General features: G+C 43.2%; 1 non-coding gene across 1 annotated transcript; it reads right to left on the reverse strand.

The window, feature by feature from the left end:
- Positions 1-370: 370 nt before the first annotated feature.
- On the reverse strand, positions 371-445 carry Trnat-cgu (transfer RNA threonine (anticodon CGU)). The gene has a single exon. It is a non-coding gene; the product is annotated as a tRNA-Thr (tRNA).
- Positions 446-20,145: the final 19,700 nt, after the last annotated feature.

The following is a 20,145-nucleotide window of genomic DNA, read 5'->3' on the forward strand; positions in this document are numbered from 1 at the left end:
GCAGTCTCGGAACACTTTTTTCTAAGAGCGCTATATGATTCCCTGTTGGGACTAGGTTTCTATTTAGTTCACCTGCTATATTCAGAAAGTGATTATTAAGTACTGTACATATATGCGACTTATCAGTAACACGGACATCCCTACTACGCACTGATTCTATATTCTCGACCTGTCTCTGCAGACCAGCCACTTCATTTACGACTGACCATATGGTTTTAATTTTATCCTGAGACTTAGCTATTCTATCTGCATACCACATACTTTTTGCCTTCCTAATAACTTTTTTAAGCACCTTACAATACTGGAATGAGATTTTCACTCTGCAGCGGAGTGTGCGCTGATATGAAACTTCCTGGCAGATTAAAACTGTGTGCCCGACCGAGACTCGAACTCGGGACCTTTGCCTTACGCGGGCAAGTGCTCTACCAACTGAGCTACCGAAGCACGACTCACGCCCGGTACCCACAGCTTTACTTCTGCCAGTACCTCGTCTCCTACCTTCCAAACTTCGGTAGCTCAGTTGGTAGAGCACTTGCCCGCGAAAGGCAAAGGTCCCGAGTTCGAGTCTCGGTCGGGCACACAGTTTTAATCTGCCAGGAAGTTTCATATCAGCGCACACTCCGCTGCAGAGTGAAAATCTCATTCTGGAAACATCCCCCAGGCTGTGGCTAAGCCATGTCTCCGCAATATCCTTTCTTTCAGGAGTGCTAGTTCTGCAGGTTCGCAGGAGAGCTTCTGTAAAGTTTGGAAGGTAGGAGACGAGGTACTGGCAGAAGTAAAGCTGTGGGTACCGGGCGTGAGTCGTGCTTCGGTAGCTCAGTTGGTAGAGCACTTGCCCGCGAAAGGCAAAGGTCCCGAGTTCGAGTCTCGGTCGGGCACACAGTTTTAATCTGCCAGGAAGTTTCACCTTACAATACTGTTTGTAATGGGCTGCTGCATTTAGATTTTGACTGTTTCTAACGTTTTGATATAATTGCCACTTTGTTCTACAAGAGATTCTTATCCCTTTAGTCAGCCACCCAGGCTGCCTGTTTGTGCTAGTACCCTGTTTTGAACGTTCTAACGGAAAGCATCTTTCAAAGAGCACGAGAAAAGTCTTGAGGAAAGCATTATATTTATTGTCTACTGTATCAGCACTATAAACATCTTGCCACTCTTGTTCCTTGATAAGGTTTACAAAAGTCTGTACAGCAACTGGATCAGCTTTCCTAAGAAGTTGGTAACTATATTTAACATGTGTTGCAGCACAAAAATCTTTTAGACTTAAAATTTGTGCTTCAAGATCTGAAAGGCCATTCACCTTTTTGCTAACAGAATGCCCTTCTAATAATGACGAATGAACAAAAATATTGTCTATGGTTGTTCTACTGTTCCCTTGCACTCTCGTTGGAAAGAATATGGTTTGCATAAGATTATATGAATTAAGGAGGTCTACCAGCATCCTTTTCCTTGCACAATCACTTATACAATTAATATTGAAGTCACTACATATAACTAACTTTTTGTATTTCCTATAAAGTGAACCAAGAACCTCCTCTAGCTTTAGCAAAAATGTTGTGAAATCGGAATCTGGGGATCTATAAATAACAACAGTAAGAAGTTTAGCTCCACTAAATTTAACCACACCTGCACAACACCTTTTCAGTGCCGTACTTTGAAACATCAATTGACTCAAATGGGATACCGTTTTTCACATACATGGCTACTCCCCCACACCGCAAAGAGCTCCTAGAAAAGCTGCCAGCCAACCTGTATCCTGGTAAAGGAAGCCTCTGAATTATCTCCTTATTTAAGAAGTGTTCAGATATACCAATAATTTCAGAGTCATTAGATTCATTGCAACTTATTGGTGAAATGCGGCTATCTTCAATAAATTCGAAATAACAGCCATTCAGATACAAAATACAGGTTTATTAAATATTGACCGTGGTTTCGACGGTTTTAAAACCGTCTTCATCAGAAGATGTAGGAAGTAAAATCACATTATCTGTAGTCAAAGTGGGAATCGTTGACTATCTACTATGTATCACCCAGTTAAGCACCATGTAAATACATTAATTAAAAGTAGTAGGCATCTGTTGCATGGCTTGGTCTTAAGACTTCTAAATTTTTTTACAAAATGTCACATTTTTTAAAAGTTTTAAGGCAAAACCCTACAGCACACGGCTACTACTTTTATATGATGCATTTACGTGGTGATTAAGTGGTTAACGATTACTAGACTGTCAACGACTCCCACTTTGACTGCAGATAGTGTGATTTTATTTCCTACATCTTCTGATGAAGACGGTTTTAAAACCGTCGAAACCATGGTCAATATTTAATAAACGTGTATTTTGCAACTGACTGTCCGATATTTGGAATGCATTGAAGCTCTTACATTCACAGTTGCAGTAGCGCAGCCATGTTTAAGAAAATGCAATTAGTCTACAAAGCAAATCGCTCAGAAAACACTCTTGTGACCCGTCCTAGAGAATTGCTCAATTGTGTGAGACCTATTGCAACTAGGAGTTACGTCAGATATTGAACGTTGCAAAGAAGGGCAGCGCGAATGGTCCCAGGTTTGTTGGATTCACGAGACAGTGATACGTAAATGCTGAAAAACTGAAAGGCGCTTGAAAAAGTTTTAAATGATGAATCTGAGAGAGCACGGCGTATTGCTCCCTCTGAAACCGCACATGCAAGATACATTATTTATTGCGCTCACAGTGGTGTTAGGGATTCATTTCTCCAACGCTCTATACAACAATGGACAGGGAAGAAACCTTAACATATGGTACTGAAATGCTGTAGCTAGCGAGGTGCCAGTTTCCAAATAAAAAAATAAAAAAAACTCCTGAACAGGGAGAGACTATTTATCTCTTTAGAACGTCTTTAGTAAATCTGAAACACTTCAGTAAATACAACCAAAAGGACAGTTCATTTTTAAAATTAGAAATTGAACAATTTAACCTGCGATAGTCAACTATGAACCTCTTCAGTAATTCTGTTCCAACATAGATTAAACAAACACATATGAACTGAAACACAGAGAGAAACATTTCGTTAGCAAATATTACTTATCAATGAAATCAACATGAAAGGCCATTCAGTTATCAAGTCACAACAGACAGTGGGCCAGTATTAAAGAACACTGTAAAACTAATGAGCAACGATAAAAGACGTTTAAATAAAATGTATAAAGAAGAGTGCACAGTTGAGTGAAGCGAAAATTAATATATCGAGTGAGTAGAAAAGGATTTTACATCTTTGGAAAGACATAGACATTTACTGAGATAACTTACAGAATCGTGACGTGTTATTTTCTAGCAAACAACCTCAAATTTCACACAAAAAAGTCAAGTATCATTTTGGTTCCTTTTTACTACCATTTATGAAGCAGCAAACATCCCACCGGTAGTCAATTTCTTCTCGCAGTCGTTGCAGCAATTCGGGGGTAACTTGTGCAACGGCTGCGTGGATTTTTAGGTCGGCTAAATTGTTTGGTAGGGGAGAAACATACAGACGGTCTTTAATGACTTTCCAGAAAAGAAACCCACAGGTGTCAAGTCTAGGGAGCGAGGTGGGCATGCGACTTGCCCTTCACGGCCATTTCAACGACTTGGGTAGCGATTATTAAGGAAACCTCAAACGTCCCTGAGGAAATGAGGTGGTCCACCTTCTTGCTGGAAGGAACCATTCCATCTCGATCATCTTCGTCGATCTGTGGAATCAAAAAGTTTTCAAGTGTATCCAGATACACAATACCAGTGACACTTTCCTCCAAGAAGAAGGAAGGACTGTACACCTTAAATTTGCTTGAGGGCTGTCACGAATGTGTTGCAGGGTAGCATGCGGATTTTCACTACCACACAATCAGCAGTTGTGTGTGTTCACCATGTCACTGATATGAAATGTTGACTCATCGCTGAAGATTGCTGTGTTCAGAGGCCGGCCGCTGTGGCCGATCGGTTCTAGGCACTTCAGTCTGGAACCACGCGACCGCTACGGTAGCAGGTTCGAACCCTCCCTCGGGCATGGATGTGTGTGATGTCCTTACGTTAGTTAGGTATAAGTAGTTCTCAGTTCTAGGGGACTGATGACCTCAGATGTTAAGTCTCATAGTGCTCAGAGCCGTTTGAAACATTTGATTTACTGTGTTCGGAAATGTCTTGTCCTCGAACCGATGCAACATTTTAGCGCAGAATTCCCGATGAGTAACCTCATCTGCATCATTAATGTGCTGGGCCATTGTGAATCTGTGTGGTTTCAAGTGTAAAAGTCTATGCGGTACTTGTCAAAGAGTCTTTTGTGATATGCTATTGTCGCGAGACGCACGTCACCTTGTTTTTTGCGTACTTTGGGTGCGAAATATACGCCAATTAGTTTTTACAGACTTCGTTTCATGAAACGAAAACACAGAGCGAGCACGCTTCGCACCAGTGGCAGTAGCCATTTTGACTGTGCATTACATTGGCGCTCCTTGTGAAGTAATGGGGTGCCGATGCAGTACGCGAATAAAACTTGAGCTTGTGTGCTACAAAATGACACATCTACCGATTCTGAAAGTTACCTCAATAAATTTCTTTATCATTCCAAAGTTGTGAAGCACTTTTTGGCTCATCCTGTATTTAACTCTTCGTTCTCAAGCGAGTGTAAATAATTCTTTTAAATTTCAGTACACAAGAGTATCTGCAACAGAGATCATTAGCAGTGAACATGGCTTGATTTCAGATTCCACCCAAAATGTACATCAATAAAATTGGAGCCAGAACGACCACATGGTTTCATGGAAGACAGAAAACGGTCCTTGCCTTTATACTGAGCACACATTACACGAACCCTTCGCAATATTTAAAGATTACCAAAGGAGCACAAAGGTGACAGAGAGACGTGAAGTTGATATAAAGGCAACTTTATCAACAGAACTGCCAGTAATCGCATCTTAACAATGCTGGCGTCAACTGAAGCCTGGAACACAGTATAAGAACCCCACGGTACAGTAGATACTGCCAAACAGCTTCAAGTACAGTCGGCACATTTAGATGCTCACCAAACAAGTCAATATGGCTCGGACAGCCCACTCTGCCTGTAATTTCTGTAGATATGACACATTACAAAACCCGTATTCCTCCAGATTCGAAACGTCCTATCCCTCAGACATGTAATTGACAGATTAGCAGTGTAGACTTTAACTCAGAGTCCCAGATGATGTTTTCCTTGACTACCAGAGTGCATTTGTCACAGTTATGCACTGTCGCCAAGTAAAATACTAAAAGTTTACGAAAAGTCGAACCACATTTCTGAATAGACTGACCACTTCCTTTGTAGCCGAGCCGAAGTCGTTCTTCCAAACTTCCCTGTTAAGTTCTCCAGAATGTGTTTCTAAATGAAATATAGTAGAAAGTTACCTCCCACTCTTCAAAAAATCTTTTTGAAAACTACGTACCCACAAACCGTTACCCAACTTAAACTCATGTGGTAACTTTTGACGAAACAGAACCTAATTGAAATTGAACTGTAACTGGTCTGAATCCTGCTTGTTATTTTATGAAATGCGCAGCTTAAGTGTAACCATTATCTGTCTCTAATCGAAATTTCCACTTACTTCGGGTCTTAATAATATCGTTACAGATTTCTCGAAAGCACGACAACAAACAGCAAGCAGGCGGCGGCTAAGCTAGAGTTCTATTTTAAATAAAATTTCAAAACAATGTTCAAACTGTTGCAAGGCAGCCATGTTACAATGCGTAATGACAAACCGTCTTTAAGCAGTGGGTCGGGGAAGGTAACTATTGCTATGAAGTGATATTGCAAGACAACGATTTTAGAATGAAGTTCATATTCAAAAAGACAGAGTAAGACTTCGCGTGATCTTCATACATAACATCGGTCTGAGCAGTACTATGCTTAACAAAGTGAAGAATGGTTTAAAAAGGATACGAGTTAACAGAGAATTTCTATAAAATCCAAACAGCTTAATCAGTACATATGTTAATGCGTGGATCAGGAAAGTGGATTGGTGTTCTGTCAGCTCCGAGCAAATGACCAAAGTAGCGGAAAGTGCTGCAGTCTTACCTCAATCATCTTCTCTTTAAAAAATTAATTATGTAGAAGAAACACAGAAACAACCGGGGTAAGCAGCGCACTCCGAACCATTTACTACATGATAACCGCCCCAGATTATTTATTGCTCTGTAGGGGGCCTATAGAAATATAGAACTGGACAAGATGTAAATTGGCTACGGCAAATATAAAGGGACCACAAAAAACGGAGATCAGCTGGATATTGCATCCTCATTGGGGAAAGAAAACAGTCAACCATCATTTTTTGGACATTGACGTATTATGTGACAGAAGGACGTTTTCGAGAATTCGCGCCATGACTGGAAATTTCACCTTCTTTCCGTAAAAAATTTAGTTTTATGGAGGAATTCACATTCACGAGTAAGTGACAAGTCACCATTAGGATTTTAATTTACCAGAAGATTTTAGTTGACTAGTAAATTTCAATTTCATAAGCGGATCTCAAATTCAAAGATTTGTCAAGAAGATACTAGACATGAAAGAAACACCAACGCTAACGAATATTGTTTTTACCATAAGAATCATGAATCCAAGACTGATTGCTTTTGCAAGAGACATTTATTTCACAGGAAAATTTAATCTCGGCAATTTTTTTCATTAAAAACCGTAAACACATAGAACGCCAATCTTAAGAGCACTCCCAGTAAAAGACGCCGTTGTTCCGTGCCTCCTACATAGTTTTAACATTCCAGGAGGTTTCTCTATTTAGTTTTCCCATATGCCTTGAGGTTGTAGCACTACTGGCCCTGAGAGTCATAACATACACTCATAAAACACAGGAATAGGGAAGATTAATATTAGCTCAAGTATGACGTAAGGGGTGGAGTGAGGTACAGACATTGGTTTATTTAGCTACATTCCTTTGCATCTACACTAGCAGAATATCTGGCGTTGCCTGGGTATGTATTAAAGTCTTGTATTACACCATGTCCTCCTACCCTTCTCTCTGTATGTTTCGTCCTGTACCTCCTCTCTGTCCATCACCTGTACACCCTCTCTCTGTCTACCTCCTCAACCCCTATTCTTTATTCTTTGTCTATCTCCGCCTCCTCCTCTCACTGTCCATCTCTTCCCACCCCTCGCTTTTCCATCTACTCCTATTACCTCTGACCATCTACTCCTTCCCCCTCTATCTTCTCCTCTCCCCTCTAATTCCATCCCTTCCTCCTCCCTGTATTTGGTACTTTCCCCCTCCCCCTCTCTGTGTCCCTATCCTGCTCCAACTCTTTCTGTCCCTCTCTTCCTCACCCTATCCCTGTACATCTCTCCCCCTTTCTTTTCTCCATGCATCTCCTCCCCTCCCCAGTCTCTGTACATCTCCTTCCATTAGCCTGTTCATTTCCTTCTCCCTCTTTGTTCAACTCCTCCTCTCACTGTCTCTATCCACCTTCTCCCCTATCCTTTCTCTGTCCATCCCCATCACTCGCATAGGAGGACGGTGATTTTTATCCCCACAGTGCTCCTTTCCGCCTCCTATGTAATATGTGTACCAAATTTTGTTTAAATCGTTTATGAGCTTTTTACCCATGGCTTTGCTAAAGTGTGCTCATGTCAAATATGTTTCACACGTGTTTGTACGCAAATTTCACCTGTGTCTCTAGCGAGTTTCATCCTGCAATTTTATTTTAGTGCAGCTCATGTCTGAAAGGTCGTATCTGCTCATATATGTGTCGTACAACGACGTAATTTTGCAGACACAACCAGCGGCATTTGTGGCTACTGTCTGTGAAATATGTTGTGAATTGCATTAGTACAAAACAAGTAACATGAATCATGTCATGCATGATGGGGCAGTTTTTCACACATCTCAGCATTTGACGTCGTGTCTCCTGATCTATGTGTCTTACAATGATATTTTTCTTAGGTACGTTTACAACATATTTGGATACTGAAACTTCCTGGCAGATTAAAACTGTGTGCCCGACCGAGACTCGAACTCGGGACCTTTGCCTTTCGCGGGCAAGTGCAACTGAGCTACCGAAGCACGACTCACGCCCGGTACTCACAGCTTTACCTTTGCCAGTACCTCGTCTTCATATCAGCGCACACTCCGCTGCAGAATGAAAATCTCATTCTGGAAACATCCCCCAGGCTGTGGCTAAGCCATGTCTCCGCAATATCCTTTCTTTCAGGAGTGCTAGTTCTGCAAGGTTCGCAGGAGAGCTTCTGTAAAGTTTGGAAGGTAGGAGACGAGGTACTGGCAGAAGTAAAGCTGTGAGTACCGGGCGTGAGTTGTGCTTCGGTAGCTCAGTTGATAGCCGGCACGGTAGCTCAGCGTGTTCGGTCAGAGGGTTAGCTGCCCTCTGTAATAAAAAAACTGAGTGAATGGATCAATAACGAACTTCAAAGGGCGTCTGGGGACGTCCGCCACGAACTATTGCAACGAACTATAACGAACAAAATGAGATTACAAAAAAAAAAAAAAAAAAAAAAAAAGGGTTGGTAGAGCACTTGCCCGCGAAAGGCAAAGGTCCCGAGTTCGAGTCTCGGTCGGGCACACAGTTTTAATCTGCCAGGAAGTTTCATATCAGCGCACACTCCGCTGCAGAGTGAAAATCTCATTCTATTTGGATACTGTCTGAGAAACGTGCTGCCAATTGAGTTAATAAATTAGCACCTGATGTATGATGTGGCATTTTTTCACTAATGTGAGTACTTGACGTCATATTTCCTGAACTGTGTCATACAGTGACACAATGTGACTGGTAAATTACTGGTAGATGTGAATACTTTATGTTAAATGTATCACAAATACACTTGGTAGTAAAGAAGGAAAAAATTAAAACATAATGCTTCATGTGTAGGTTTTACTGCATAGACAGTGATAAAGTACTGTCCATTTTGGCACACAGATTACTTACCCTGTTCAAGTTAGGGTAATAAGGCGTAGACAGAAGGGAGTGGAAGGAAACTTTTTCCTTTCAACATTTTGGGAGAGGGGGGGGGGGGTTGTTGTCAGCGAGGAAAAGTTTCGCAAACGTTTAAAATTAAGTGAAATGTTTCTTGCAAGTCATTAAGTGTTCTCATTCTCAAATACTGCATGACTAAAGCAAGGGTTATATGAACCCGTGATGTCTCTTCTTTCTGAGGCGTCCGAAAAAACAGACACCACACATTTCTGTAATTGATTCGTCTCGGTGAGGAACGAATCCACAACCGTAATTGCGGATCCACATTAACGTTCCGCTCCCAGCATGGAGGACATAGACGGGACTGCGGACAGATGACGCTAGGTGGGTGTGTGAGTCAGCTGGGGAGCGTGCCAAGGTAATCCGAGCATATGTGATAAACACTGTGTCGTGGTGGCGGAGCTGTTAAATCAACAATCTACTAAGCAGGAGATCCCGGATTCAAGTTCCGGTCCGGCTCACCACCTCATTCTTCGCTGTTGATTGGGCACAAAGTGCCGACGCAGCTGATATCATTACTTCCATCCCTTTCCTTTCTCCCTCCTCCACCTTCAATTTACATCAAGTAAGTGTATCCACGGATCATACGCTATACTGTTTATTCATCCTTTTCCACACCCCTTTGATAGGTACGTTGTTGTTACCCTCCAATTTTTATTTCATACAGTTATTCATTTGTGTACCAAGTTTGGTTGAAATCGGTCCAATGATTACGGAGGAGGCGTGGAGTATACGTACATACACACACATAGGCCATACATCCGTTTTTATAAAATAGTATTTATTGATTCATATTTTATTGACAGTAAAGTAAAGCTGCATGCCCTCGGGAAAAATTACGGCTGTAGTTTCCCCTTGCTTTCAGGCGTTCACAGTACCACCACAGGAAGGCCGTTTTGGTTATTATTACAAGGTCAGATCAGTCAATCATCCAGACTGTTGCCCCTGTAACTACTTAAAAGGCTGCTGCCCCTCTTCAGGAACCACATGTTTGTCTGGCCTCTCAACAGATACCCCTCCGTTGTGGTTGCATCTACGGTACGGCTATCTGTATCGCCGAGGCACGCAAGCCTCCCCACCAACGGCAAGGTCCATGGTTCATGATTTATTGACGATAGAGTAGCATGGAGAGCTGCATCAAACCAGTCTCGGGACTGAAGACCACAACAACAACATTTTATTGACAATTATTCCAGTGATCCTCAATAGCAAGCTGTTAAAAATAATACTTAAGTTATTTTCATTACCCTTTTGCTTTTAACAACTTGGTATTTTGGAATGCAGACGAAGCACTAGGTGCGCCTTTGAGGCGCCAACAATGTAAACAGTGCGCATTGTTTCGGGCCGACTATAGTAGGCGAGCTCTAGGCGGAGTCGGGTTGGTGCGTGGGTAACAGTAGTTGCACGGTTCAGGTAGGCAAGGCCGCACGTACAGCATCTCATTCGCACACCGATTATGTAAATATTAATGTACCGTGACTCTGCGCACAATGCCGACCAGAATGTGTATGTAGGAAGTAATTTTCGTCGAGAGCTTTATGTAAAGTTCTATGCACAAGTGTTAACATTGGCAAGTGTGTGAACTGTATTACGTGTCACACTGTACTTGAAGTTTCATTATATCGCTCGTGAGCTGTTTACAGGCTCGTCCACTGCTTCGTTTCATTTGTCAAAAGAAACAAGGTTCGTGATTAATTAGTACTGCACATATGGACTCTCGCGCCTGTTATATCATCATCATTTAAGACTGATTATGCCATTCAGCGTTCAGTCTGGAGCATAGTCTCCCTTACAAAATTCCTCCAAGATCCCCTATTCAGTGCTTACATTGGTGCCTCTTCTGATGTTAAGCTTATTACTTCATTCTTAACCGAATCCAGGTACCTTCTCCTTGGTCTTCTCCGACTCCTACCCTCTACTGCTGAACCCATGAGTCTCTTGGGTAACCTTGCTTCTCCCGTGCGTGTAGCATGACCCCACCATCTAAGCCTGTTCGCCCTGACTGCTACATCTATAGAGTTCATTCCCAGTTTTTCTTTGATTTCCTCATTGTGGACACCCTTCTGCCATTGTTACCATCTACTAGTACCTGCAATCATCCTAGCTACTTTCATATCCGTAACCTCAACCTTATTGATAAGGTAACCTGAATCCACCCAGATTTCTCTCCCATACAACAAAGTTGGTCGAAAGATTGAACGGTGCACAGATAACTTAGCCTTGGTACTGACTTCCTTCTTGCAGAAGAGAGTAGATCGTAGCTGAGCGCTCACTGCATTAGCTTTGCTACACTTCGCTTCCAGTTCTTTCACTATGTTGCCATCCTGTGAGAATATGCATCCTAAGTACTTGAAACCGTCCACCTGTTCTAATTTTGTTCCTCCTATTTGGTAGTCAATCCGCTTATATCTCTTTCCCACTGACATTACTTTCGTTTTGGAGATGCTAATCTTCATACCATAGTCCTTACATTTCTGATCTAGCTCTGAAATATTACTTTGCAAACTTACAATCAAGTCTGCCATCACAAGTAAGTCATTCGCATATGCGAGACTGCTTCTTTTGTGTTCACATATCTTAATCCCACCCAGCCAGTCAATTGTTTTCAGCATATGATCCATAAATAATATGAACAACAGTGGAGACAGGTTGCAACGTTGTCTTACCCCTGAAACTACTCTGAACCATGAACTCAATTTACCGTCAACTCTAACTGCTGCCTGACTATCTATGTTAAGACCTTTGATTGCTTGCAAAAATTTGCCTCCTATTCCATAATCTCGTAGAACAGACAATAACTTCCTCCTAGGAACCCAGTCATATGCCTTTTCTAGATCTGTAAAGCATAGATACAGTTCCCTGTTCCACTCGTAACACTTCTCCATTATTTGCCATAAGCTAAAGATCTGGTCCTGACAACCTCTAAGAAGCCTAAACCCACACTGATTTTCATCCAATTTGTCCTCAACTAATACTCGCACTTTCCTTTCAACAATACCTGAGAAGATTTTACCCACAACGCTGATTAAAGAGATACCTCTGTAGTTGTTACAATTTTTTCTGTTTCCATGTTTAAAGATTGGTGTGATTACTGCGTGTTATATTCGGAGTAAAAATCTGGGAAGACGAGTGTGATCTGTAGCAATAACACAAAGGAGGGAAAAGCAAGACAGAGGTTAACCAGTCCTCATACAGCGTCCACACCAATCATTGTCTGCGCCGTAATGTCTGAGTGTATGTTGTGATTTTTCAAGCTTTCCCGACGGATCTGTCGCAGATACACTTTTCGAGTATGCCGGCAGATCGTATTCAGAAAATCACACAATATTTCATCGATGCAACTACTCGATATCTTCAGGCGGTGGTAGCTGCTGCTGTCACTACTGCAAGACGCAACTGATGACAATCGCGTGGCGGCGTCGAAATTTTTCAGGCTGGGAGCAGGCAATACGCGTGCTCGGGAAGACGATCGCACCTGGAGGAAAGCGACGCTCCTGTTCTCCCTTCCTGGGAGCCGCAGGAAGGTCATCCGCGTGTGCGCTGTGGGCAATGACTGTGCTGCTGGACGCTCCTGTGGTTAAAAGCTGGATTAAATTCCAGCAGTGCAATGCGTCGCACGATGAATCGAAAGTTCTTGTTTCCCCTGTTTCGATTTAATTGCAGCCAGTGCAGGATTCGAGGCGGCACTTAGTTGAAAACTTGCATCCCTGTTGATAAGATTATCCGCCGTACGGATTTGTGAATGTGTGAAATCTTATAGGACTTAACTGCTAAGGTCATCAGTCCCTAAGCTTACACACTACTTAACCTAAATTATCCTAAGGACATCACACACATCTATGCCCGGGGCAGGATTCGAACCTGCGACCGTAGCAGTCACGTGGTTCCAGACTGTAGCGTCTAGAACCGCTCGGCCATTCCGGCCGGATGTTATATATGCCATGTTTGCTAAGACCAACATCGTCTTTGACCGAGCACAGTCAATTCGTCAATTTTGCTTGTGGCCGGAAAAAACACTTAATGTCGTGCCTTTCGAGGATTCTTTGTATCCTTGAAGGCACGGTACCAAAACAGGACAAGAACACAGTTGTAGTGGGTGCCTCCGCATCTTCGTTTACACCATTGCATCGAATTTGCTTGGAACGGAATGCATGGGGTATCTGTCTATCGAAACAGCCATTCTGTTGGAATACCGTTCTTAGGACTTGCAGGAAGACTGTCGTCATCTGAGGCCACATGAGCTCTACGCTCCCAAGAGCGTAACGCGCTACCGCGTTGCGCAGGGTGATGACAACATGTGGCCTGCAAATACAGCTCCGTATGAGTTGATTTGCAATAGACGCTATGTACCAGCGTACAATCGACATTTCTTCTGACTATGACATCAAGGAGTGGTAAAATACCATCCTTTTGCACTTTCCACTGTGAGCTGTATATTGGGATGGGGCGAGTTCAGATGCCGGAGAAACAAAGGTAATGTCTCTATTCCGTGGGGCCACACCACAAATGTATCGTCTACGTATCTTCAAATGGTTGAAATGGCTCTGAGCACTATGGCACTTAACATCTGAGGTCATCAGTCCCCCAGAACTCAGAAGTACTTAAACCTAACTAACCTAAGGACATCACGGACATTTATGCCAGAGGCAGGATTCGAACACGCGACAGTAGCAGTCGCGCGGTTCCGGACTGAAGCGCCTAGGACCGCTCGGCCACAACGTCCGGCTCTACATATCTTATCCGCACCTACATATGCATCTACATCATACTCCGCAAGCTACCCAACTGTGTGGCGGACGTACTTCTGGTACCACTAAATGATCCCAGCTTCCCTGTTCCATTCGTGTATGGCGTGTGAAAAGAATGATTGAAGATAAACCTCTGTATTGGCTGTAATTTCTCCAATTTTCTCTTCGTGGCTATTTCGCGAGATGTGGGAATAAGTAATATGTTGTCCAACTCTCTCCGGAAGTGCTCTCCCGAACTTTCAGTAGTATTCACCTCCGTGACCCACAATGCCTTTCTTGCAGCGTCTGCTACTGCAGTTTGTAGACCATCTGTGCAACGCTCTCGCGGCGACTGAATGAACTCCTGGCGAAACGCGCCGCTCTTCACTACTTGTTCCCTGTCCGTTCTGACACTACTACCTTGTAACGCTCTCAGATTGATAAAGAAACAGCAAAAAATTTGTCGAATAAGCGCATTGTGAGGCGCTTCCTTTGTTGAGAGTTTACGTTTCCTTAAGATTCTTCCCGTGAATCTCCAATAACACCTTTCCAATGATTGCAAAACCTATTTTTGACACAATTTGTCATTTAGATATTGGCCTCCATTTCGTATGAAGCAACAAGAACATTTCGACCTGTGTTGAAATATCCTCGACCAATACCGCAATATAAATTGCCTTGTTGCGGGTAGTACATGAGGTATAAATATTGCATGCAGCGAAAATAGCTTATAAGGTGCCACAAAACAGCTGGCAAAATTCATAGGTTCTTTCGTTCTCATATTCGATTGTGAACAAATGTACCGTTACTCACGACACAGACAGGGAGAGTGGCACTGTAAATGGAGGCCATCCAAATTAAATTACGAGGGTGAGTCAAATGAAAACCTTAAATATTTTTTAAAATGTTATTTATTGGGCAGAAGTGGTACAAAGCTGTATAACTTATCAACATAATCTCCCCCATGCTCAATGCAAGTCCTCCAGTGCTTACAAAGTTCATAAATTCCTTTAGAAAAAAATTGTTTTGGTATTCCGCGCAACCACTCATGCACCGCATGGCGTACCTCTTCATCAGAACGGAACTTCTTTCCTCCCATTGCGACTTTCAGTGGTCCAAATGTATGGAAATCACTTGGGGCAATGTCTGGTGAGTATGGTGGATGAGGAAGACACTCAAAATGCAGGTCTGTGACTGTTGCAACTGTTGTACGGGCAATGTGGGGCCTTGTATTGTCATGTTGCAAAAGGACACCTGCTGACAGCAATCCACGTCTCTTTGATTTGATTGCAGGCTGCAGATGATTTTTTAGGTGATCTGTGTATGATGCACTGGTGGCAGTAGTCCCTATAGGCAGGTAATGCTCCAAAATGACGCCTTTTTCGTCCCAAAAGAGAGTTAACATAACCTTCCCTGCTGATGATTCTGTTCGAAACTTCTTTGGTTTTGGTAATGAGGAATGGCACCATTCCTTGCTAGCTCTCTTCGTTTCCGGTTGGTGGAAGTGAACCCACTTTTCGTCCCCCGTAACGATTCTTGCAAGTAAAACCATCATCTTCTGGTTCTTCACGTCGTTCTCTCATTTCAGGAGTCAGCTGCCGAGGCACCTATCTTGCAGACACTTTGCGAAACTGGAGCGCATCATGCACAATGTGGTGTGCTGACCCATGACTAATCTGTAAACATGTTGCAATGTCATTCAGTGTCACTCGGCAGTTTTCCTTCACTATGGCTTCAGCTGCTGCAATGTTCTGTAGAGTCACAACTCGTTGTGCCTCAGCTGGACGAGGAGCATCTTCCACTGAAGTCACACCATTTGCGAACTTCCTACTCCATTCGTAGACTTGCTGCTGTAACAAACTTGCATCACCGTACTGAACCTTAGTTCGTCGATGAATTTCAATAGGTTTCACACATTCACTACACAAAAACGGAACAACAGAACGCTGTCCTTCCCTGGTGCAAGTCGCAAATGGGGCGGCCATCTTTGTACTGATGCAGCGACGGTATGTGTGCATGTGCACTATGCTACCACCTACAGGCCATTCTGCACGCTGTTTGTAGCACGCTTACCTACTTACAGGGTGACGGCGCGAAATTTCGATTTGTTATTACAAATTTAAGATTTTCATTTGAATCATCCTCGTATTTTCAGGGCTTTCAGAGCTTCGGTATCTTTACCAGGTTTCAGGAAATCACCAATCGAACTCTATTCGACGCTCCAGAAGCTCAGTTTCAAGGAGGTAATGGATAAACCTTATGTAAAAAACCACAATACAGCATCATATGATCCTAAATTTTGGTGTCACACTTCCAATGTTTTGCCACGAAGCGGGCACTTGGAGGTGTGGAATGGAGATACGAGTTGTCCAGAGGGTAGCCGTACGGCTGTCCCATTAAAAAACCACGGGTCTCAGAGAAAGACCCGGAGAAGTAAGCACCAAGTCAGTGTCCACGTACCAATATTATCGAACTTTTCATCAGGAGTTTCACAGCCTGCTGAAAGAGCTTCATAGAATTAGAAAGTCGAAATCGAAGAAAATACGTCTTGAAGAGTGAAAGAATATCACACACTTATCTCTTCCTTGTAAAAGACATTAAAAGAAATGCCATAAATGATGGATGCTAACAAAGAATTAATGGCGTTTTGTTTCCTATCTCATAAGCTTTAATGATTAATTTCATCCACGCATATAGTGTATTAATGGGAAACCAGTTTGTATTTAATATTTTCTTCTTGTTATTAGACTTTCATAACACTGATGCCTGCTATGCGTCTTCCATCGTGGTATTGTGTGTACGGTCGGTGAATGTCGTCACGCGAATCTGTGAAATTCCTGCTTTTTCATCATTTACATTAGTGGTTTCTATAAGGTTATGGTATTTACTCATTTACGGAATACTGAAATTCATTAGAGCATAGCATTCTATGTACGTACAAACAGGAGTTCTGTCTGCTGAGGCAAGTATTTCAGCTGAGTCAGTGAGTGCGAAGTAAACGTGCTTTCAGGACAAAGTATTAGTTTTCTTGACGAACCTGATCTCGCAACTTGTATTTGATTCCACTCTCTGCGCGACTTAATTCTGAGCAAATCATTTGCATTTCAGACATCGACATCGATGTTGCCCCTATAAGACTACGCGAAACCTGTCGGCTTCACGGGCAGAAAATCGACTGTAAACATTACTATGGTGCTACTAACAGGGTAAGAGCATAATTTCTGACAAAGTGTGTTGGAACATTGCATTAGCCGCCAGTGGTCTGTGACCGCTGTGTATCCACACTCGCGTTAAGACAAGAAGCATGTGAAATTATTGCAAGACGGGCTAGCCGTAACTTTCCAGCCCAGGCAATGCTCCATCATTGGGGTTTCGGTGGTGCTCCCCAGTATATGACGACAGGTGGCGCATCAACTAGAAATACAAATAACGATTGCTTTTGCAGTAGATTCATTCACTGTCGAACAGGACTACTAGGACACTGCGGCTACGCCAGACGAGAAGACGACGTGGAGCCGCCAACCACACCACTAGGTTCGAGTCCCAGCCAAGCTACTTGCTTGTTGCACTGAGTCCGTCCATTGGATTTGGAGCCAGAGCACAGCGGGCCTGCTGATCAATTCCAGGAGGCAGTGTGTCGCACCCTAGGCACAGCAGCTACCTTCCGACAATGGGTGAGCTTGTCTCTCGCCACGTGCCTGGGCTGTTCATCTTGGCCGTCTGGGTGCAGTCATTCAGCGAAGACGGGCTGCCTCTGCAGTATTCTGGTACTGAAGTCAGTGCTGTAACTCACGCAAGATAGCCGCGGGCCAGGCGATGAGTGCAGATATGAGCACGGCAGGGCGCCAGCAAGTGTTGCAGTCCGCTGCACAGCCGCCAATCTCTGGCTGACAGACTACTAGACCACTCTTGTAGAGGAGCGCCGTCAACACCTCCACACGACACAGCAAACCCAATGTAGAAGTTGGAAATAAAAGGTCAGTTTTGATAGTGGCTTCTTCCAGGGCCTTGCCGATCTGAGATCCAGTCTCACCCCTCAGCCATCCAGCCCCCTAACAAAGTAGCCGCCCCATGCCACTATAAAATGTGAAGCGTTGCGATTGTGGGTGTACAGAAGCAGTGCTGCCAGCCACGATGGACTATGAGTGGTGTGGGTTATCAGAAGCAATGTAACGGTAGTAGGGGTGTGGAGGGAGCCACTATACATAAGAGGAAATGTCAAGTATGCTGAAGGATGTTATTGTCAAAATAAAATGTAACAAGTACGTATAGAGAGGCAAAACGTGCAACAGTTGTTGTGGTGAAGGGAAGGTGATTTTAACTTTTACTACACAAAGGGGCTCACCTTTTGGTAGCCAGTAGGGACATAGTGGGCCACAGGCAATGGAGCCTACCATACTACATACTGCTTAGTGGAGTGAATAAGGATGTAAGACCGTTGGGGTTGGTGTAAAGAGCGTTGGGTGAAGGCAACTGGGTTTAAGCAGTATGTGGAAGAAGTGGCTCATATTAGAGAGAACTGCAGCGTGATCCAGGGCTTAGACTTTTTGCATCAACATCATACCATCAATGACCTTCGCTTATATGTAGTGGGAAGACTTTAATGCAAGGGGAAGCCAAAGTAGATCTGGCATGAGATGCGTCCAAATTAGTGATCAGTCTCGTTATACTGCGTACAAATATACTAAGGCTTGACACTCATGGCTCTGTGAAAAGTGGCACTGGGAAGTCACTTTGGTTGAGTATGGAGCCAGACTTACTAGTGGATATGTTATTTCGTGCATAATAGAACCACTGGAAGGGAACGATGTACCTGTACGACAGTCAGCGAGTTGTTTAGTTAAAAGAAGTATCATACTGTCAAACTGTATATAAGATGGACAATGGTAAGGTAGTGTCAGTCAATAACGACAATTTTGGCCCCAAAGAAGTAAAGATGACAAAGGGGATGTTGATAATGAGATTGGACATGCCGTAGGAGGATTGCTGTACAGAAGATATAAGCCATAAACAGTCACATGAAACCGCTAAGGCTGCATTACATAAGAGGCAGTGGAGAAAACGCACATCGAGGCGCTGTTGGTGGAATTTGAGTATTTGTCTTTTTCTTCATGATCCATTACCTGTGACGCCAGTTATGCAACACAGTATTCCTGCAGGGAATGAAGCACTGGTGTAACGAAATACCTCGGTATTTGTAACTGATTCTGGAACAGTTTATTAATCGTTAGATGACTGATGGGATAGTACAAGAAAGTAATTGTCCATGGAACAGGAACTGTGAATGTGCCAAAAAAGTTCTACAATCAGTTCCTAGCAACATAGATTTTGCTGCAGTTACCGCCCTCTAAAGAGGAAGACTGTAATAAGTGGATACCACATACTCATCATCACAGAGACCATTGATAACTTGGGGCAGAGCTGCTTTTTCTCTACCACGGATTAAAAAAAAGTTGATAACGTCAGCTGGAGGCTGGGCCATTAGCATTATTGTAGGATGCCGTTCTGTGTGAAGAGTGTTCCTGAGATATTTTAGCGGTTGTTGTACGGAGTGTTGGAAGGGTTGAAGGCTCGCCAGTTTCTGGTTTGCCTGGATGGTATAATCCAGTTATCAAGTGACATGAACGAAAACAGAAAACTTTTGAGAGAGGTATGAAAATGGTTGTGCACTGCGCGTCTGAATTGGAGTATGGAGAAGTTTCACTTTGCATTGGAGGAGGTAAATTACTTAGGGCATATGATTAGGAAAGATGAGGTGAGAACGGATCCAAGGGTGGTACAGGCACTGTGATATTTTCCAGTGCCAAGGACGAGTAAAGAACTACATTCATTTTTGGGAGTCTGGAACTAATATTGGGAGTACATAAAGGGATTCGATTACAAAAGTGCGACCACTCACACAACTGTTAAAAAAGGATGCGAGATGATTTGTGGAGGGAGCAATGGCAGGGGCATTCGAAGAGCTGAAGACAGTTTTCATGTCGAGTGCAGTGTTGGTGTTCCAAGAGGTCCAGAGGGAATTTATATTGTATCTAATCATGCTCTCAGGTGTGTTCTGAGTCAGGAAATCAATGACGAGGAGCACCTTTTAGCTTTGTCGTCGAGAAAACTTAATGGGACCTAGCTAAACTATTCGACCATGCAAAGAGAAATGCTTAGCCTCATACATGGAGGGATATACTTTCGATGTTTCCTTTCACGAAAGAAGTTCAAAGCGGTGAGTGATCGTGCCGTTCGGAAACGGTGATTAGAGTTGAAGGACCTATCCAGCAGACTAACGAGATAGGTATCATAACTCAGTGACTTTGACTACCAAGTAGTCCTCAAGCGAGGAAGGAAACATGGAAATGCAGATGCATTAAGCAAGAAGGTAGCGATGGTAAAAGTTCTGGTTCAGGGCGTTGATGAGTGACTAGAGGAGCATTGGTAAGATGCCACTCAGC

Source organism: Schistocerca serialis, chromosome 8 (genome assembly GCF_023864345.2).
Source record: "Schistocerca serialis cubense isolate TAMUIC-IGC-003099 chromosome 8, iqSchSeri2.2, whole genome shotgun sequence".
Classification (NCBI taxonomy): domain Eukaryota; kingdom Metazoa; phylum Arthropoda; class Insecta; order Orthoptera; family Acrididae; genus Schistocerca; species Schistocerca serialis.